Raw genomic sequence first — 18088 nt, forward strand, 5'->3', positions numbered from 1 at the left:
AAGTAAAATCATTAGATATTTTGCATATGTTTGTTAGTGATACTAACATGATATTTACATGATATTGATACATGATATATGATACATGATATTTTGCCAACAAGATATTAGTTATTTTTCAGTTAATAAAATTCTTAATAACAATAATTTTCACCCTTATAAGCTACACCTTGGGCAAAACGTTCAGAAGAAGATCTTAATCATCTTGCTAAGTTTTGTGATTAATAATACGACTCGGACCATCTACACAAATGAATGAAAAAGAATTGACAAAGAGTGAAAATGCAATACACTGAAAATAGGTTAGGGTTATTGTTTTAAGTCATTTATAAAACAATAGTAACTAATCCAGATACCATCCTGTTATATATACAAGTAAATAGGTCTTAACCCCAACCCCTTGCATCATTGTGCTAGTTAAATATTTCTATTAACCAATGTGATGACCACACATCCACATCAGTTCAGTCTTTCATTAATTATTTCATACATTTTCATCAAAAATTGTGCTGCTCTCAAAAAGGAACCGCAATCATCATAAAAACATTGTGTTAAGTTTCTTCATCGGTTAGCACTGCCTCGTATCATGATAACTTGGATTTAACTTTGTGTATAATAAATTTTCGTCTAAGTGATTGTGTCTAAATCTGCACTCAACAATTCTTTGTTCTACACTTTTTTGAAGCTGTTTAAAAATGGGAAGAAAAAATTACTCCCCATGGGAACACTTCAAAATAATAATAAAGACAAACAGGAGGTGCATGTTAGCAGGTAAGAACTTCATACATCATTATTAATGGTTAATTTTACAACAATGTAGGACAAAGCACAGACATATTATAAATTATTAGTTGAAGTTGGTCGACCACTATAAAGGTTAATTCCTAAAGAATGTGGTTTAAATGTTATGTTTGTTAAAACAACTGTTAGAATTGTATTGTATAAAGTTTAAATAATCACTAACATTAAAATAGTAAATAAATTATAGTAGTTAATATTCAGTTATTGATGTATACCATTTGACTAAGACTAAAAATACATATACACTTTTTTATCTGTTATATGGCATTGCCAACGAAATTACAAATTTATCAAACACTACATGTCATTAACTAATTAATTATACAATCAACAATATTTATGCTAAATTATTTTGTTATCTTTTAAGGTGCAATGGGTAGATGTACCTCCAGAAGAATGCTTCGAAAAGCCACTCGTTTGATAAAATGTTTTAAAATGCCAGTGGATGCAAAACACCGATTTTTACATAAAATGAATAAACATTTAAAATCACCTACTCAGTGTGGAAGATTTGGATGTTGAGAAACTCAAGGAGCAAGAGAACATCACTTTATCTACATCAAGGAGCAGAAGTCCCCTATCCTCTATTCACTCGCAATGTAGGTCCGCTCATCTCTAATTATTTTGACTCTATGCGAGAGAAAGTCAACAGGTTATTGCTAAATCCATATGTATTCTTACCTTCTAGAAAATCCACATAATATATAGGCAAGCTAATATTTTTGGGGTCAAGGTAATATTGTTTGTTGTGAATACAAGTGGAAATAGAGGATGCTACAGTTCCACAGTCCCTATACGTGAGCCGCCACTGACTGTAGGGTTGTCACTTTACGACTGAAAATTTATTTATTTCAAGTTAAAGCAAATATTATGATGGCATGAGCTATATATGTTACCAAGCACTATTAAGTTTTTTGAGTATAAACTGTGGAAAGAATTTTTTCAATATTTGAGGCCTTCATTTAGACCACCATCAAGGAAGTTCCTATCTAATACCCACTTAGATATGGACAATCATACAATGTTCAGAACATCGACTCATTTGATGATTTGGAATGGAGCAACATTCGTATTGAAGGTACTTTCAATTTCATGATCTCCATACCAGTATGCCCCATAAACTATTGGTAATGATGGGGTGATGGTAGATAACACCAAAAATTTATACAAGGTTTTTGCAGCTGTTCAAAAGTACTACATACAGCATTCTATTGTGCCCCTTTGTTGCCTTGACCATACATTACAATTAATTAGTGGGTACATCCTTTCCACTACAAAAGTGTCCACTTTGATTAAATGTGCAATTAATATCACTAGCACAATAATAAATAGCCAAAGGCTCAGTAATACTTTTAGAAAGATAAAAAGAAGCCACATATCATTAAAGCTTCCTGGTAAAACTTTTTTTTTCTCAGCTCCCCTGGGCCGGACCGACTTGTTGGTATTACGCCACCCAGGGTCTAAACTCAAATAGGCCTCCCCACCTACCGGCATGGCAGGTCGGCCTACCGGTTAGCTCTTTTTGAGAGTTCTTTATTATTATTGCCCTTTTGGACACCACGCCATACCTAGTGTGTCGTGACGTGGTGACGGGTCTTTTCGGTATTCAGTGTGCTGTTACCCATGGAGTCCTTGGTGGGTCATCAGTGCTAACACACCGCAGCATGTTGGACCTCACCAGCATGGCTGTCCACCCAGTCCTATTCTAGCCAACACCTTGTCTTCTCTCATCGGAGTATTTCTGTAGTACGACTTGTCTAACAAAACTAGCAATATTATTCCAGTTTAACTCGCTTCTTAGCATGTATTCAATTGTCGTCTCTGGAGTTATACCTGTGAGTGCCTTACTATGTCTAAGTGTGTCCCACCTATTGCACTCAAAAAAGGTGTGCTCAGCATCATCTATCTCGTTGCACTAGTTGCAGTAGTAGTGAAAAAAATTTTTTTGTTATAATAAGATATTTATATTAAATCATTCAAAAGATTAATTATTATATTACAAAAAAGAAAAAAAGATATATTATATATAGTAATATATTTATTTAAATATAACTATTTCTCCCTTTAATATTTAATCTTATTAAATATAAAGTTTTATATAAGCGTTATATAAATTTAAAAATGTATTATATAATATATACCCTTTTATATTTAATTATAGATTTTTATTTTAATGTAAAATAGTTTTTGTCAGATAATCATCTAAAATAAATTATTAAATTAAATACATCAATTAGATGTTTAATTAAAATAAATGTTAATTTTAGTTAAATAGTTAATTTATAAGGATTTAATTTAATTTCACTTTTAATTAAATTAAACAGGATTTTATTTAAAATAATTTAATACATTGAAATAAATTTTAAAGTTTAAAAAACCTAAGGAAGATAATTATATTAGAATAAGTATATTTAAAAATACATAATTATTAAAAAAAAAAAAACCTCATGTTTAACTTTTATTTTAAGTTTCAGTTTAATAAGATAATTATATATGTTTTATTTAGATATTTATATTTGTTTTCTTAAAAACAAATTTGTTATTATAATAGCGGCATCTTTTAAATTAAAATCAAATGTATTCCATTAAATTTTTTAAGTTATTTTCATCTATTTTGAACCATTGTTTTTTTTTTGTATTAAATTGGGTTAATGTTAGGGGTAGCTTTATCTTCTGGTTTTGATGCTTTAAATTATTTGCTTTTAAGTTTATTTTCATCTATTTTAAACCATTGTTTTGATTTTAACTTTAGTTAGACGTGACTTCAGTTATTATCGTTGATTAAGGGCAGGAGATCCTTTTTTGAGTGTATTTTGTTTTATTAATTATTTATTAATATAGCTTTAAGGTTCCTTCTGTAATATTTTTTAAAAAAAATTGATTTTTGTTTTAAAATTTGGCATTAAATTTATAACGCATGTAAATTTTTGTTAGGTTAAATATCCTTAATGGTTAATTTTTATTTTCAGTGTTAAAGTTTTTTAATTTAATCTTTCAATTTAAGTTATATTTTTTAGAACCAAAAAATGTTGTGCCAGCATTTGCGGTTGGTTAATTTTAATATTTTGTATTTAGGTGAAATTTATATGATAATTTTTTTTTCTATGCAAATTTGAATTTAAGCCGGGATTAGATACCCTGTTATTCTTAATTAGTAATTTTTTCTAAGGTAGTATATTTTTTATAATTGAAATTTAATAGGTCTGGCGGTTTCTAAATCTTTTTAGAGGAACCTGTAATTTAAATGATATTCCACGATTTTTTGCACCTTTTTTTCTTGTATATCTCTGTCGTTGAGTGTAATGAAAATTTATTTTCTTTTTCTTTTTTAAAGATTTATGTTAGGTCAAGATGCAGTTATAATACGGTTATTATGGGTTACATTAATTTTTGATTTTTTAACTTGATAAATTTGAATTTTGAATTTAATAGTAATTTTTTTAATTCACTTTCACCTAGAATCAGATTTTGGGTTATTCTTATTTACTGTTCAATTCAGTTGAGTCTGATAGGTTTTTTTTTTTTTTAATTTTTTTTGTCTTTCTTTTTTTTTATTTGATTTTTTTAAATTTAGTTAATTGTACAGTATTGGATTAATAAATTTTATTTTAGAATAATAATTTTTTTTAGTACCTTTTGTATCAGGGTTAATTAACTTTTTAAATTTATTTTTTTTCCCGAATAATGAAGATCTATCTTAATCTGTATTTTATTGTAGAATAATTATTTATAAGTTTGGGATTGTTTTGATATGAAATTCATTTCTTTTTGTATCTGGTTATCTGGTAAATTGATTTAATCGAGAAGCTCTTTTTTTTTTTTAAATTTTTTTTCTTGTTGGATTAGAATCTTTCATCATTTAAAAGTTCTTTGTAGATTAAAAATTTTATTTATGAATTAGGCAAAAAATAATTTCGCCTGTTTATCAAAAACATGTCCTTTTGTGATTTATTTAAGGTTTGGCCTGCTCAATGGTTTAAATAGCCGCAGTATTTTGACTGTGCTAAGGTAGCATAATAATTAGTCTTTTAATTGAGGTCTGGAATGAAAGGTTTGACGAAAATTATACTTTATTTTAAAAATTTTATTTGAATTTTATTTTTGAGTTAAAAAACTTAAATTTAGGGACGATAAGACCCTATAGATCTTTATTTTGGTTACAAAATTTTTCTTTTAGTTTATTTCTTAAATTATTGTGAGTTAAATTTTGTTGGGGTGATAAATAAAATTTTAATCTTTATTTTTTTTTTACATTTATATATGAAGTTTTGATCCTTTATTTTGATTAAAAGATTTAGATGCCTTAGGGATAACAGCGTTATAAATCTGGAGAGTTCTCATTGATAGATTTGTTTGCGACCTCGATGTTGGATTCAAAGTTTCTGTGGGGCAGGTTTTACAGTTTTAGGTCTGTTCGGCCTTTAAAATTTTACATGATCTGAGTTCAAGCCGGCGTGAGCCAGGTTGGTTTCTATCTTTTAAGTTATTCTAATTGGTACGAAAGGATTTTTGCTAATGTAATCATTTATTTACTAATTTGGCAGATTTAAGTGCTTTAAATTTAGAATTTAATAATGTATTTTTACAGTTAGTAAACGTTCTTTTTTTTTTATTTATTCTTAGTTCTTTTTTTTATTTATTTTTATTCTCTTGGGTGTTGTTGCTTTTTTTACTTTATTTGAACGCTGGGTTTTAGGTTATATTCAATTTCGTAAAGGTCCTAATAAGGTTGGTTTATTCGGTTTATTACAACCTTTTAGAGATGCTTTAAAGTTGTTTCGAAGGGAATTTTTTTTTCTTGTTTTTCGAAATTATTTAATTTATTTTTTTGTACCTATTTTAGGTATTTCTGTTTCTTTGATTTTTTGATTAATATTTCCTTTTAGTTTTAATTTTGTTGGGTTATCTTATTGTCTTCTTTTTTTTTGTTCTGGTTTGGGGGTTTATTTTATTATAATTGCTGGGTGATCTTCTAATTCTGTCTATTCTTTATTGGGCTGTATACGAAGAATTTCTTATGAAGTTGTTTTTTTTTTGGTCATTTTTTGTTTTATTTTATATTGCGAGTCTTTTAATTTAAATTATTTTGTTATTTTCAGTCGGATGTTTGATTTGTTTTGTTTCTTTTCCTCTATTTATAATTTTTCTTTCGTGTATTTTGGCTGAAACTAATCGTTCTCCATTTGATTTTAATGAAGGTGAGTCTGAGTTAGTTTCTGGATTTAATGTTGAGTATATATCGTTCAGATTTTCTTTATTTTTTTTTATCCGAGTATAGAAATATGATGTTTCTGAGATTTTTTATTTGTTTAGTTTTCTTGGGGGGTGATTGTATAAAATTTTTTTTTTTGTTAAGGTTATTTTTCTTATTTATTTTTTTGTTTGGGTTCGTGGGTAATTTCCTCGGTATCGTTATGATAAGTTAATATATATGTGTTGAAGGAGATATTACCTGTTACTTTAAACTATAATTTGGTTTTTATTTTTTTTAGGGTTTTTTTGTTTTTCATTATTTTAAGGCGATTAAAAAGTTAATAGTATTTTATACTTTCATATAATTTCAAGTTACATTGCTTTGAGCTTATTAACTTATAATTTATCTCATATCTTTGTGGACATGGGGTAGGCAATAAAGAATGAAAAGTAAATTGCGGTTAGGATTTGTCCTGTAATAATATATGGTTCTTCTACTGGTCTGGCTCCAATTCATGTAAATAGAATAAATGTATTAACTATAATTCAAAATATTCTTTTATTTAACGGGTAAAATGATCTTGTTTGAAATTTTATTTTTATTGAGAATGGCATTGATATAATAATTATAATTGATATGATTAGAGCTACCACTCCTCCCAACTTTCTGGGGATAGATCGTAGGATTGCATATGCGAAAAGAAAGTATCATTCAGGTTGAATGTGGGGGGAGGGGCGTTCTAAGTGGATTTGCTGGTGTAAAATTTTCTGGATCTATAGTAAGAAATGGATTTGTATTAATTATTATTATAAAAGTTATTATTGCTATTACTATTCCTATAATATCTTTGGTTGTAAAATAAGGGTGAAATGGAATTTTATCGATGTTGTTTTCTATACCTAATGGGTTGGAAGAGCCTGATTTGTGTAGGAATATTAAATGTAATTGATAGAATAAAAGGTATAATGTAGTGAAATGTAAAAAATCGGTTTAGCGTGAGGTTATCTACTGCAAATCCCCCTGATACTCACTGTACTACTATTTCTCCTATATAAGGAATTGCTGAGATTAAGTTTGTTAATTACTGTTGCCCCCCAGAATGATATTTGTCCTCATGGTAAAACATATCCTATAAATGCTGTTGCCATTAATGTTAAGAGAATTATTGATCCGGACATTCATGTTTTTTTTAATTTAAATGATACGTAGTATATTCCTCGTCCCGTGTGTATAAAAATTAAAATAAAGAATAATGATGCTCCATTTGCATGGATGTTTCGAATTATTCATCCGTAATTCACTTCTCGTATAATGTGTACAATTCTTTTAAAAGCTTTATCAATTCTTGGTGAATAATGTATTGCTAGGAATAATCCTGAAACAATTTGAATTATTAAGCATATTCCTAGTAGAGATCCAAAGTTTCATCATAATGAGATGTTTGATGGTCTTGGTAGATCAATTAAAAAGGAATTTAGCGGTCTTGATTTACGAACTGAATTAAACATAAGTTTTTTTTAATGGTCCTTCGAATGTTCTTACAATATTGTTTACTGAAATTATTGTAATAATTAAGATTATTATTATTGTTAGTGTAATATTTATTTTATATATTCTAAAAAAGTTTCTTGTAGATTTTTCTTCAGTTAATTCGGTTATTATTTCCTTTGTTTCATTTAATTTAATAACTGTTTTTATGGTTGGGTCTAGTTTACTCACTATAATAGTTGTTATTGATATCAATCAAATTAAAAAATTTTTTATTCTTGGTTTAAATTTTTCATTTGATGCAATTCTTGATATGTATATGAATATAATTATTAGTCTTCCTACTGTTGTTAAAAATATAATGTAAAGGTACCATGATGATTTAATTATTCTGGAATTGTTTCTACACATTAATGCTGTTTGGAAAATTAGTATTGATCCTAGTGTCATGGGGTGTTTTAGTATTGGGGATATAATAATATTTGATAAAATTATGTATTTTGTGAAAATTCAGTAAGTATTTTAATATAAAATATTAGTTTTGGATACTAAAGATGATTTTTTCTTTACTGATTTTGTTTAGATAAATTTTTTTTTAATTATGATTTACAAGATCATTGTTTTTTTTTAACTATCCTAAACTTTACTTTTGATAATTATTTTTTTGGTTATTTTTTTAGATTAATTATTTTTTATTTGTTCGTAGGCATTTTCTTTTATGTCTTTTAGGACTTGAATACTTATTACTTTATTCTTTTTTTCTTTTTTTTGGATTTATGGGTTATTTTGATTTTGACTATTATTTTTTTATTATCTATTTGGTGTTTGGGGTTTGTGATGGGGTTCTAGGACTTTCTTTATTGGTTTTTTTTTATTCGTAATTCTAGAAGAGATTACTTAGATAGATTGACTTTATGTTAAAATTTATTTTTTATTTTTTATTTCTATTTCTTATTTTTTTATAATTGATAGGGTATCGTATATTTTTTCTTGTTTAAGTATTTGAATTTTTATTGTTGTTTTATTGTCTGTTTATTTACATTATTATTTTGATCTTTTGTCTAAGGCTTATATTTTTTGTTTTCATTTTTTATTTTTTTTATTTTTGGATTTTATTGTTATTGATTTTTTTATTTCTTTTTTTTTTAGTGTAGATTAATTCCTTTATTTTTATTAATTTTTGGATGAGGGTATCAGCCTGAGCGTTTAAGTGCAGGATTTTTTAAATTTTTTATGCTATTTTTGGTTCTTTTCCCTTTTTATTCAGAATTTTATATTTAAATAGTTAGAGGATCATACAAAATATCCTGAGATTCTGTCTTCATTTTTTTTAACCGATCAAAAGTGCACATTATTGTATTTGAATACTGCACTTTTCAGATGATTACATAAGTAAAAACGTTGGTGGGGAGAGATTCGGGGATCATAGAGGGTACAGTAGAAGGAAAATTACATGGATATCGAAAAATTCACTCAATGCTACTTCAGCTACGTAACATGAAGCACCACCTATTTGCTTTTTAGTTTCAAGATACAAAATTTCAATAATTACCGAATAACGTTCTGCGGTTTATCGTCTGTAAAAATAAACGAGTTTGTCGTGAAACTGCTCACCAAGTACATCATTTTGACAATGAATGGTCTTTCGTGATTAAAAACCATTGTTATATAATATAATTATAGTAGAGGATCGGTATAACATTAAAAAAATAATAAAAAATAGGGGTTATAAAAATTGCAGAATTTTGAAAATTAAATGACAATACAGTAAATTAGTAGATCTGACAAATTTGGAAAGAGAGAATTTATTTGACAAAAACAGTAAAGGAAAAAATTGTAACACAGTACCAAATGAAAGCGGGTCCGAAAATAAAAAGGAGATTGAATTAACAGCCTAGTCTTTACCGACGAGCCCACCGGGCTGGTCTAGCGGTTAACTCGTCATCGCAAACCAGCTGATTTCGAAGTCAAGAGTTCTAAGGTTCAAATCCTAGTAAATACCGATTTGAATACTGGATCGTGAATATCGGTGTCCTTTGGTGGTTGGGTTTCAATTAACCATACTTCTCAGGAACGGTCGACCTGAGACTATACAAAACTACATTACACTTCATTTACATTCACACATATCGTGCTCATTCATGCTCCAAACTACCTTACGGTGGTTCTGGAGGATAAACAGGTTCTAATGCCTTTATCGACGAGATAGAAATTATTTTTTCGGACAATCTCAAAACGGCAGCAGTAAAAGTAAACCGTCGAAAAGAAAACAGCTAAAGATTTCCTTCAAAAAGACAGAATTCATGCCCTTCATTAAATATTTCCACACCCCCCAAGTACGAAATACGGAATAATCAACTAAGCCGATAAATTTAAATATCTGGTAGAAATAATCCAAATTATCGGTTTAGATAAAGATGCCGATCAAATAAGAACGAGAAAAATGGAATTGGCCCACCGACTAACAAAAGATATTTATTACAAAATGAACACGTCAATAAAAGCCAAAATCAGACATTATAACACGACAATCAAACATCAGGTCAATCTTCAGTTTGAAATTAGGTGAAATAATTACAGTATAAAAAAAGGAAATCTTGAAAAATTCTAGACCGACAATTAAAATCGGTGAAAACGAATAAAAATTCAATAAGAAATAAAGATCTTTACAAATACAATGAAAATATCAGATTCGATCAGAAAAAGAAGAAGCAAATTTTTCAACCAACTGACAATGAATAACACGTCTAAAAAACAAATTTTAGTCCCATTTACAACAAATAGAACGGAAGTCAATACACTTAAGCGGTTCAAAAAACCTAAAAGAAATATCTGAAGGCATGGACAAGATAAAAAAACGTTCAGAAAGCTGGTACAGTATTTCAACGATTTCCAAGAGAAGGAGAAAAAAGAAACAATGAAGGGCTATCGTAAGACCGCGAAAGATTACACCCAGAAGGATGATCCTCAATCAGCCCAACTAAGCTGATATATTAAATTATAGAAAATACGTAAAAAATAAATTTAGGATTAAAAGTTTTACGAAAGATATTTTCAGATCAAGAGGAATGAAGAGTATTTTAAGTAAAATGATGACAGAACAAAAATTATTATAATTAGCCTGTTTATCATCATTCATTTAAATGAAGTATAAACCAAAATAAAAATTGATTTTCTTTGAAAAAAGTAAATTACTAGTCGACAAGGTGTGAGATACAAATTCGTAGAGTTTACGAACTACAGCTGTGTACATATTAAAGTAATTGCGATTTCTGCTGTGACATTTGATTGCTGTTTCTACATTATTGTCTGTGTGTATGGACGCATGTCATGATAGTGTTAACATAACATTATGTTATTTATTAGGCTTTATTTATATTAATGAATTAATCGATGTCATTTTAATTTCAATGTTTAATAATAAAACATCAGTTTTCCTTCCGCTTAATTACAGCTATTTTTGTATAAATAATGAATTTTATTTTTTGTCCTGTTATTTTCTAATAAGAGCGATTGTTTTTTTAGTCGATATACTTAAAAACACGAGCGTGATGAAAATATATCGTACTAAAAAAAAGGTATACACAAGTAAATAAAGCATAAATTTCTTTGGTCGAGTAATTATAATATACTTCTCATAATAAATATGAAATACCGATTATTTGTTATTAAATGTTTATTATTTATTTGTATGTTAATTTGTAATACAAAATAACATACATTATGTTACTATGTAATACATATATAACCACGTTACCATAATAAACAAAAAATAAACCTCCGTCATCCAATTCATTGAAAAAAGATATTCAAGAATGGCTCCAAAAAATAAAATTAACTACGACCCAGATCTAACAAAACAAAATTTTTAGAAATTGTCAACTATACTGCCCAGAACCAGAATATGAATTAGAAATACTAAATAACAAAGTAATTACGGTGCTTAGATAGCCACCTTACCACCCAGATTTTAACACTGCGATAGTCGCCCTTCCTTCGCTAACGCAAGTGGTCGTGTGGCGTCTATCCGGCGTCGCATTAATTTGATATATTATTTTTAAGAGGATCTGTTTTTATTAAAATATTGTAATTTCTAAATTAAGATATCAATATTAAAAAACATTTTTACATTTAAAATAATTACAACATAGAGTCAAGTTACTGAAGTTTAAACGTTTTAAATCGCAAATGCAAAACTACTTTAAATTAAATATTGTTTTTTTTTTTTTTTACCTTCCACGTAATTTCTTAACGCGATTTTCAATTCAATACTAACAATATTTTAATTGAATGTAGAAATATTTACGTTTATTTACAGGGGGTTTACCGTGTTTCAAGCAGATGAAATTTTTGCACCTGCTACAAAAGTTTCGTATCACCGTTGTCTTTTCTCATACAAATGTAGCATCGTTTACGGGCCTACCGGTCATCATTACTTTCGTTCTGATCGGTAACTTCGTTATCTACTTCATTATCTTCTGCTTTCTTCTTCAAATTTTTTTTGCGTGGTTTTGCTTTAAAATTTGTGTAAATTATTAACATTTAATCATTTATATAAGAAAGTAAACTAATTTTTCTTATTTTTTGTTAAACGATTCGCAAACGAAGAATTTTAGGGCATACGTTTATACGAACTTTTCTATTATTTTCACGAGTAGAATAGGTTGTGAAAGTCCCGGGAGAACATTCGTAATGCATTCTGTACAGATATTTTTATATACGAACCGACATAAAAGTATCAAAATATTTTTCTTTAATTTTGAGTGACGGTAGAATATTCTTTTTTAATCGATGTAACTTTATAACATATTTAATCTATTGAATTCAGATTAGTGCAAGAATTTGGAGAATCTGTCTAACAGACGACTTCAATACTGTAGACAGTTTAAACGTTTCACTCAACAGGGTGGGCGTGTTTTGTACAACGTATTTTTGTTCAGATTAAGCGTGGCTTCATCTTTTTGGATACAATAAAATCCAAAACAATAGTATTTGGACACATTTATCACGAAAGGCAGGCAGAAAGGTATTCTTAAAACAGTTTATGTTCGATGGGCGATTTCGCGACGAAGAATGCTCCTCGATGTGAAAAAAAAAACTACTTTTTACTGGTAATTAGGTACCTGTACAACGTTATTCAAATTTAAAAATATCGTATTAATACTACTAATTTTGTAGATTTTTTTAAGATTTAAGAGCAAAACTATCGGTTACAGATAATGCTACGTGCCACACTACCTATTTGACTACCTAGCTGTAACGTGAATATTTCGTAACCGTATAATTTTCGGTGGACTACGACCTCCCGATCTTTCGCTACCAGATTTCTACATTTTGAACAATGCGCAAAATAACTGTTTTCAAGAATCAGCACCGCTTTGGATGAATTGAAAGAAAATATATAATACATATTTTGTATCATCAGTAAAAAAACTTTAAGGAAAATTGCACTGAAAACATTAAAAAACATTTGCATCAAACACTCAAGGTGGACATTTTGAGCATTTATTGTGATATGTATGCGGAGAGGAAATTAAAAATATACTGCTTAGTTTTCTGTTATTATTTAATTATATTTCCCTTTCATTAGTTTGTTTTATATGTTGTTTGAGCAACTTTATGAACACTAATGTAAAATACTGGACAGCTAATTTTTTTTTAAATGGCATTTGGAAAACTATACACACAAAAGTAAAGTTATTTTAACAACGTTTAAATTGTAACAGCAGTAATCGTGATATTTAAAAATTACTTTTATTCGTATTTCAGATAACAGTAAACAAAAGACAACACTGAACTGTTCTGTCACAAAGGCAGGATTTAAACAACACTCTAAAAGAACCGCAAACTAAAGAAAACTCAATGGAGTTCAATAGAGTAAAAACAACTTAAACCGAAGAAGAAATTTAGCAAAATAAGTTCACAGAGTTAATATATTGTTTTAAAGTAAATTAACAAAATGACTGTCAACAACGCATAAGATGCACGATTAAGTTGAATTAAAATGATTTACGGTCATGTAACATGATTGTAGTATATTAATTTACATACCGGTTGCAGGTGACAACATGAGAGACAAAAAAATTGCCTTTCTTGAGAGTAACATTAATATTTTTTCAGGCCTCCATGACTGAGAGGCGGAGTTCAGTTTTTCATCCAAATGATCTTGGGTTATAATCCCAGTAAAAAATACGGTATAAAAATGCCATGCCGATCAGGCATGGCATTATTTAAAACATTTCATTCCATATTCATAAGTACATTCTATAAAGTCAGGTAAATGTGCTAAGATAGAACTAGCGATCAAGCTTACCAGGAAAGAAGGTTCCCTGTTCTTTTAAAAATTAAATTAATATGTTTTAATGTAAACTGAAAGGGTATGTAATCATCAGCGATGGTGTCATTGAGTTTTAACAAAATAATTTCCATTATACATTTAATTTAGGTTGATTACTCACAAAAACTATCATTTTTGTATTACTTTTACCCGCTGATCTATATACAAATGTTGAAATTTAAATTATATTGTTCAAAGTTACGTCGGTTATCATAAACCTTTTTCACCCTTGAGCCAATATTTTTAATCAGTAATGGCTTGAGGGACACGATTCAATACAAACAATATTTTAATTGAAAATAGAAATATTTATGTTTATTTACAGGCCTATATTGCCATCCTAAGTTAAAAAGATGTATGAAACATTTTTTAAATTGTTTTTTAAGTGATCTTATTCCAATCCTGCCTTGTGTAATAATTTATCAATAACGGTTATACTAATTACTTGATGTTAGTAGTTTTATTTGAGAAGAAAATCAAGATAAACCCATTTGGTTTAGGACGTTCTTTAACTGTTATGTATTAAATTCAGTTTTGTAATGTTATTACTGTAGTTTATTAATTACAAAATAATGAATGAAATTAATCGCAATCGATGTCCAAAGTTTTATATTTTAATTATTTCACATTTATATATAAATATACAGGTATTTTATAAAATAAGATAAATTTTTATAGTTATTCTTTTTGAGTTGAGGAAGGGATAGGCTAGAGTACGTAAGATAGATCATGAATGATCTGCTCAAGCTAGAACTACCATAGAGATTGGTTCATCAGTAGAGGCTGTGGAAACTCATTGCAAATCAATCTGTGGAGTGATAAAATCAAAGAAAGAGAGACCAGTGAAACTATAATCTAATTTCTAAATTTTATTACGGGAACCGTACCTGAGATATCTGTTTTTAGTAGACTCATTACGCAAAATAAAATGTCTAAACAACGTCATTTGTAACAAGTCTGCAAGGAATTCTAATGATTTTGCATCATTAACGGCAGGTTTTTGGTCTCCCAGTGCAAGGATGATTTCTTACAGTACTGATTTTTACAAATTGTTGTACTGTTTTGAATTTAGTTATCTCCTGTAAAAGCCATATTCTTATCACCCTATCTGTACTTCATCAACAGAGTTATTTCTTCGATTTCACTCAAAGCATGTGTAACTATTTTATAAAATTAAATCATTAAACAAGATAATAGATTTGCTCTAGAGAACAGATATTTGAACCGCTACAAGTTAATTCTCTAACAGATAATTAATTTAAAGAAAAGTATGTAGAAGTAAGAAGCCAAAATGAGAATTTAATTTAACTTGCATTGTTGTAAAGTAACAGCTGAGTTACTACTAATATTTACTAATTTGTAATATATTTTTTAAATTTCCAATTTTTAAAAATTTGGAAATTTAAACAATTAAAATTAATTGTTTAAACTTATTCTAAAATGTATTGCATTAAGTAATTTAGGAGTGAAAACATTTAACTAGATTTAAAACTAAATACTGTGACAATTAAAATAAATAATATCAGGTTATCGCATACTTTATTTATTGTGAAGGCTGTTAATAGTGTTTAAACCATTAATTTCAACATAAACTGTTTAAATTTTGTCACTCGATGTAATTTCTGATTATACAAAATAAAAAAGTTACAATGGGGCATGCTTTACCTTTTTTTTTCATAGTAACTGCAATTTTTCCATTTTTGTAAATTTGACTGCATATAATTAAAAAATGAAAGCATTTATTGAGAAATGATTTTCGCTCTCATTTTTCTCATAAAACTTAACATCAAAGTCATGTATCATATTTACCTCTAAAAAATGTTTGATTCAAGGTGGTGTTTCCAAGATGGTGTATAAAAATATTAAACAAACCATAAAGTACTAATTTTATAAGTATGTAGATCCACGCTTGTTTCTACCTACTAATATCCCTCAGTTTTAAATTCTGAAACGGTTTAATATCATCCAATATATTTATATATGTATACATTATGCTATTATAGATATTTATGACATAAAATTAACAATAAAATCTTGAAATGCCCTCACTGTCTTATACATCAATAATTCTCCCATTTGCTGGTCGGCTGAAAATTGTATTCCCAAGGGGGCTTCTTTAGGGAAAGTAAGAACAAATTATTCTAATCCCAATGAAGTTAAATTAAATAGCAATTTAACGAGTCCTCGGGCCAAAAAAGCAGGAAACTTGAAATCTGATAGCAATACTTCTGAGGTTTGTAAACTACTGCCAAAAAATAATTTTTCCTCACTCATTAGGGCAGGAATATTTATTCCAAGTTTAGGAATTTTCTTTAAAGTCAACCCTAAGGATGATCACAGGGACACTCAAATGTCAGATGGATACTAATTACACTTTCTATGAAAATATCTTTCAATAATTCCCTTTAAACCGTCCTTATGATGATTAAAATATTATATCAATAAAAGATCTACATTTTATTATATGACAATCAGTTTTCCTTCTTTTTATTAAATTTATTGCATTAATAATACACTATTTTAGGTTATTTACTATAATTTATAATCGGGAATCAAGAATGAAAATAGTCTTGAGGACTGAAAGACATCTCTCAACTTGTGAGATCTGTTTTAAATAAAAATTTGTTAGAAATGACTTGACTATGAAGTTTATTTTACTAATAAAATATAGTTCTATCTCAGTAAGTACATGAACAGTGAAATCAGTTCATTTTAATGCAAGTTAAGAACCTGCACTTCTTCTATGAGCAACTACACTTCACCCTGTGAAAACTGGCATTTGCTGTTAAGAATTATTGGACCTAGTTTTTTTCTCATAGATTGAGTGTAATCGTAAAAATCTAGACCAAAACTAGGATCTGATGAATGGAACTAGTGCATATGATGTAGAACAATAGCTCATATAACAAAATCAACAAATTGTTGAAAATTGTGCAAATTTGCACAATATTTGATTATTCCACCTTCATCTCTAGCGATTTACTTGTGATAATTTTTAAAAGAAAATGTTTATTCTAATAAATTCCTTCCTACACATAATGAATCGAATAAAGACATCTAAAATTTCACTGAGACAAAATTAATGTTTCAAGTAGCATGATAAAGGCCTGTATTGAGATACATGGTGAATACTTTCAACATTTTTGTTACATTTTAAGTAGGATTTCCAAAATTCATTTTTTAAAAACATCAGTTTTTGAAAACATAATCCGTTCAAATAACTACTTCCTAGATAATATTAAATGCAGGCTTTCTGAATTGTGTGATTATCACCAATTACGTGTTGAATCTATTAGGATTTATTACTACTAAGTAATATAGAAAATAATCACAATTTTATTGTGGATTTAGGTTTAGATTAACCATTACCTGAATTTTATTTTGTAACAGCTTTTCTGACAATCTGGATTGTTTTTGGTATTTTTTTTTGCTATGTAATGATAATTAATTTCTTGAATAAATCAATTGTCTTAAAAATACCTTTAGTACTATCCCTTATTTAGTAATTTGATATTTAGGCTTTAAAATGTTTGATCTGTATGCTTAAGGCACAAATGTGTTGAAAATATGCCAAGACAACAGCAGAGAACAGTCACTCAAAAAGCAAGAGTGAGTTCTGCCTCCAAAAAGTTTTTCTTAAACAGATTTTATTCACTATTTTTAAAAATGTTTTACCAAGAAAAAATTAATAAACAGCATGTTTATAAAATAAAAGCATTACTATTTTTGTTGGAATAAAAACAAAATTTACTTAAAATGAAACCTATCATAAAACATCATATAATTGAAGCTCTTTGATTTAACAAGTGCTGAAATGTATATATCTGTAAATGTTAAAAATGCTACTCATTTTTATTGGCGGACACAGACCTTATGGTTTAAATTTCCTCAAAATTTTCCGAACATTCAGGCTTTCCACCAGCTACTTATCTTCCACTCAGATTTCTGATAATGATTATTGAACAGATAATGATACCTAACTGTTAGACATGGTTGATTAAAAATCCACAATTATTATTGAATATATCACGTATTTATATATAATTTGTGTATTGTTGAATTATTTTAGAAAATGTTAAAACAGACTTGATTGTTTATATTTTGATTAATCTGTTACAAGCATCCAGATCTATCTCTCCAGTTATGTTGTTTTTTTTTTTTATAATTACCTGTTACAAGAAGACAGGAATTAATTGTGTAAAATGAATTTTATTTTTAAAAACTCTTATAAAGCCAATGTGAAGCCCTTGACATTAAAAATTAAAAAT

The 18088-nt window shown here is 28.0% G+C and overlaps 1 protein-coding gene and 2 pseudogenes across 1 annotated transcript in view; 1 reads left to right on the forward strand and 2 right to left on the reverse strand.

The window, feature by feature from the left end:
* The window catches only part of LOC142320410 (stAR-related lipid transfer protein 3-like), a 207669-nt gene that overhangs the window by 149245 nt on the left and 40336 nt on the right, over positions 1-18088 (reverse strand). The window lies entirely within an intron of this gene.
* On the reverse strand, positions 5024-7503 carry LOC142319792 (cytochrome b-like; annotated as a pseudogene).
* Positions 5166-6336, forward strand: LOC142320394 (NADH-ubiquinone oxidoreductase chain 1-like; annotated as a pseudogene).

This window comes from Lycorma delicatula, chromosome 2, assembly GCF_047948215.1.
Source record: "Lycorma delicatula isolate Av1 chromosome 2, ASM4794821v1, whole genome shotgun sequence".
NCBI classification, from domain to species: domain Eukaryota; kingdom Metazoa; phylum Arthropoda; class Insecta; order Hemiptera; family Fulgoridae; genus Lycorma; species Lycorma delicatula.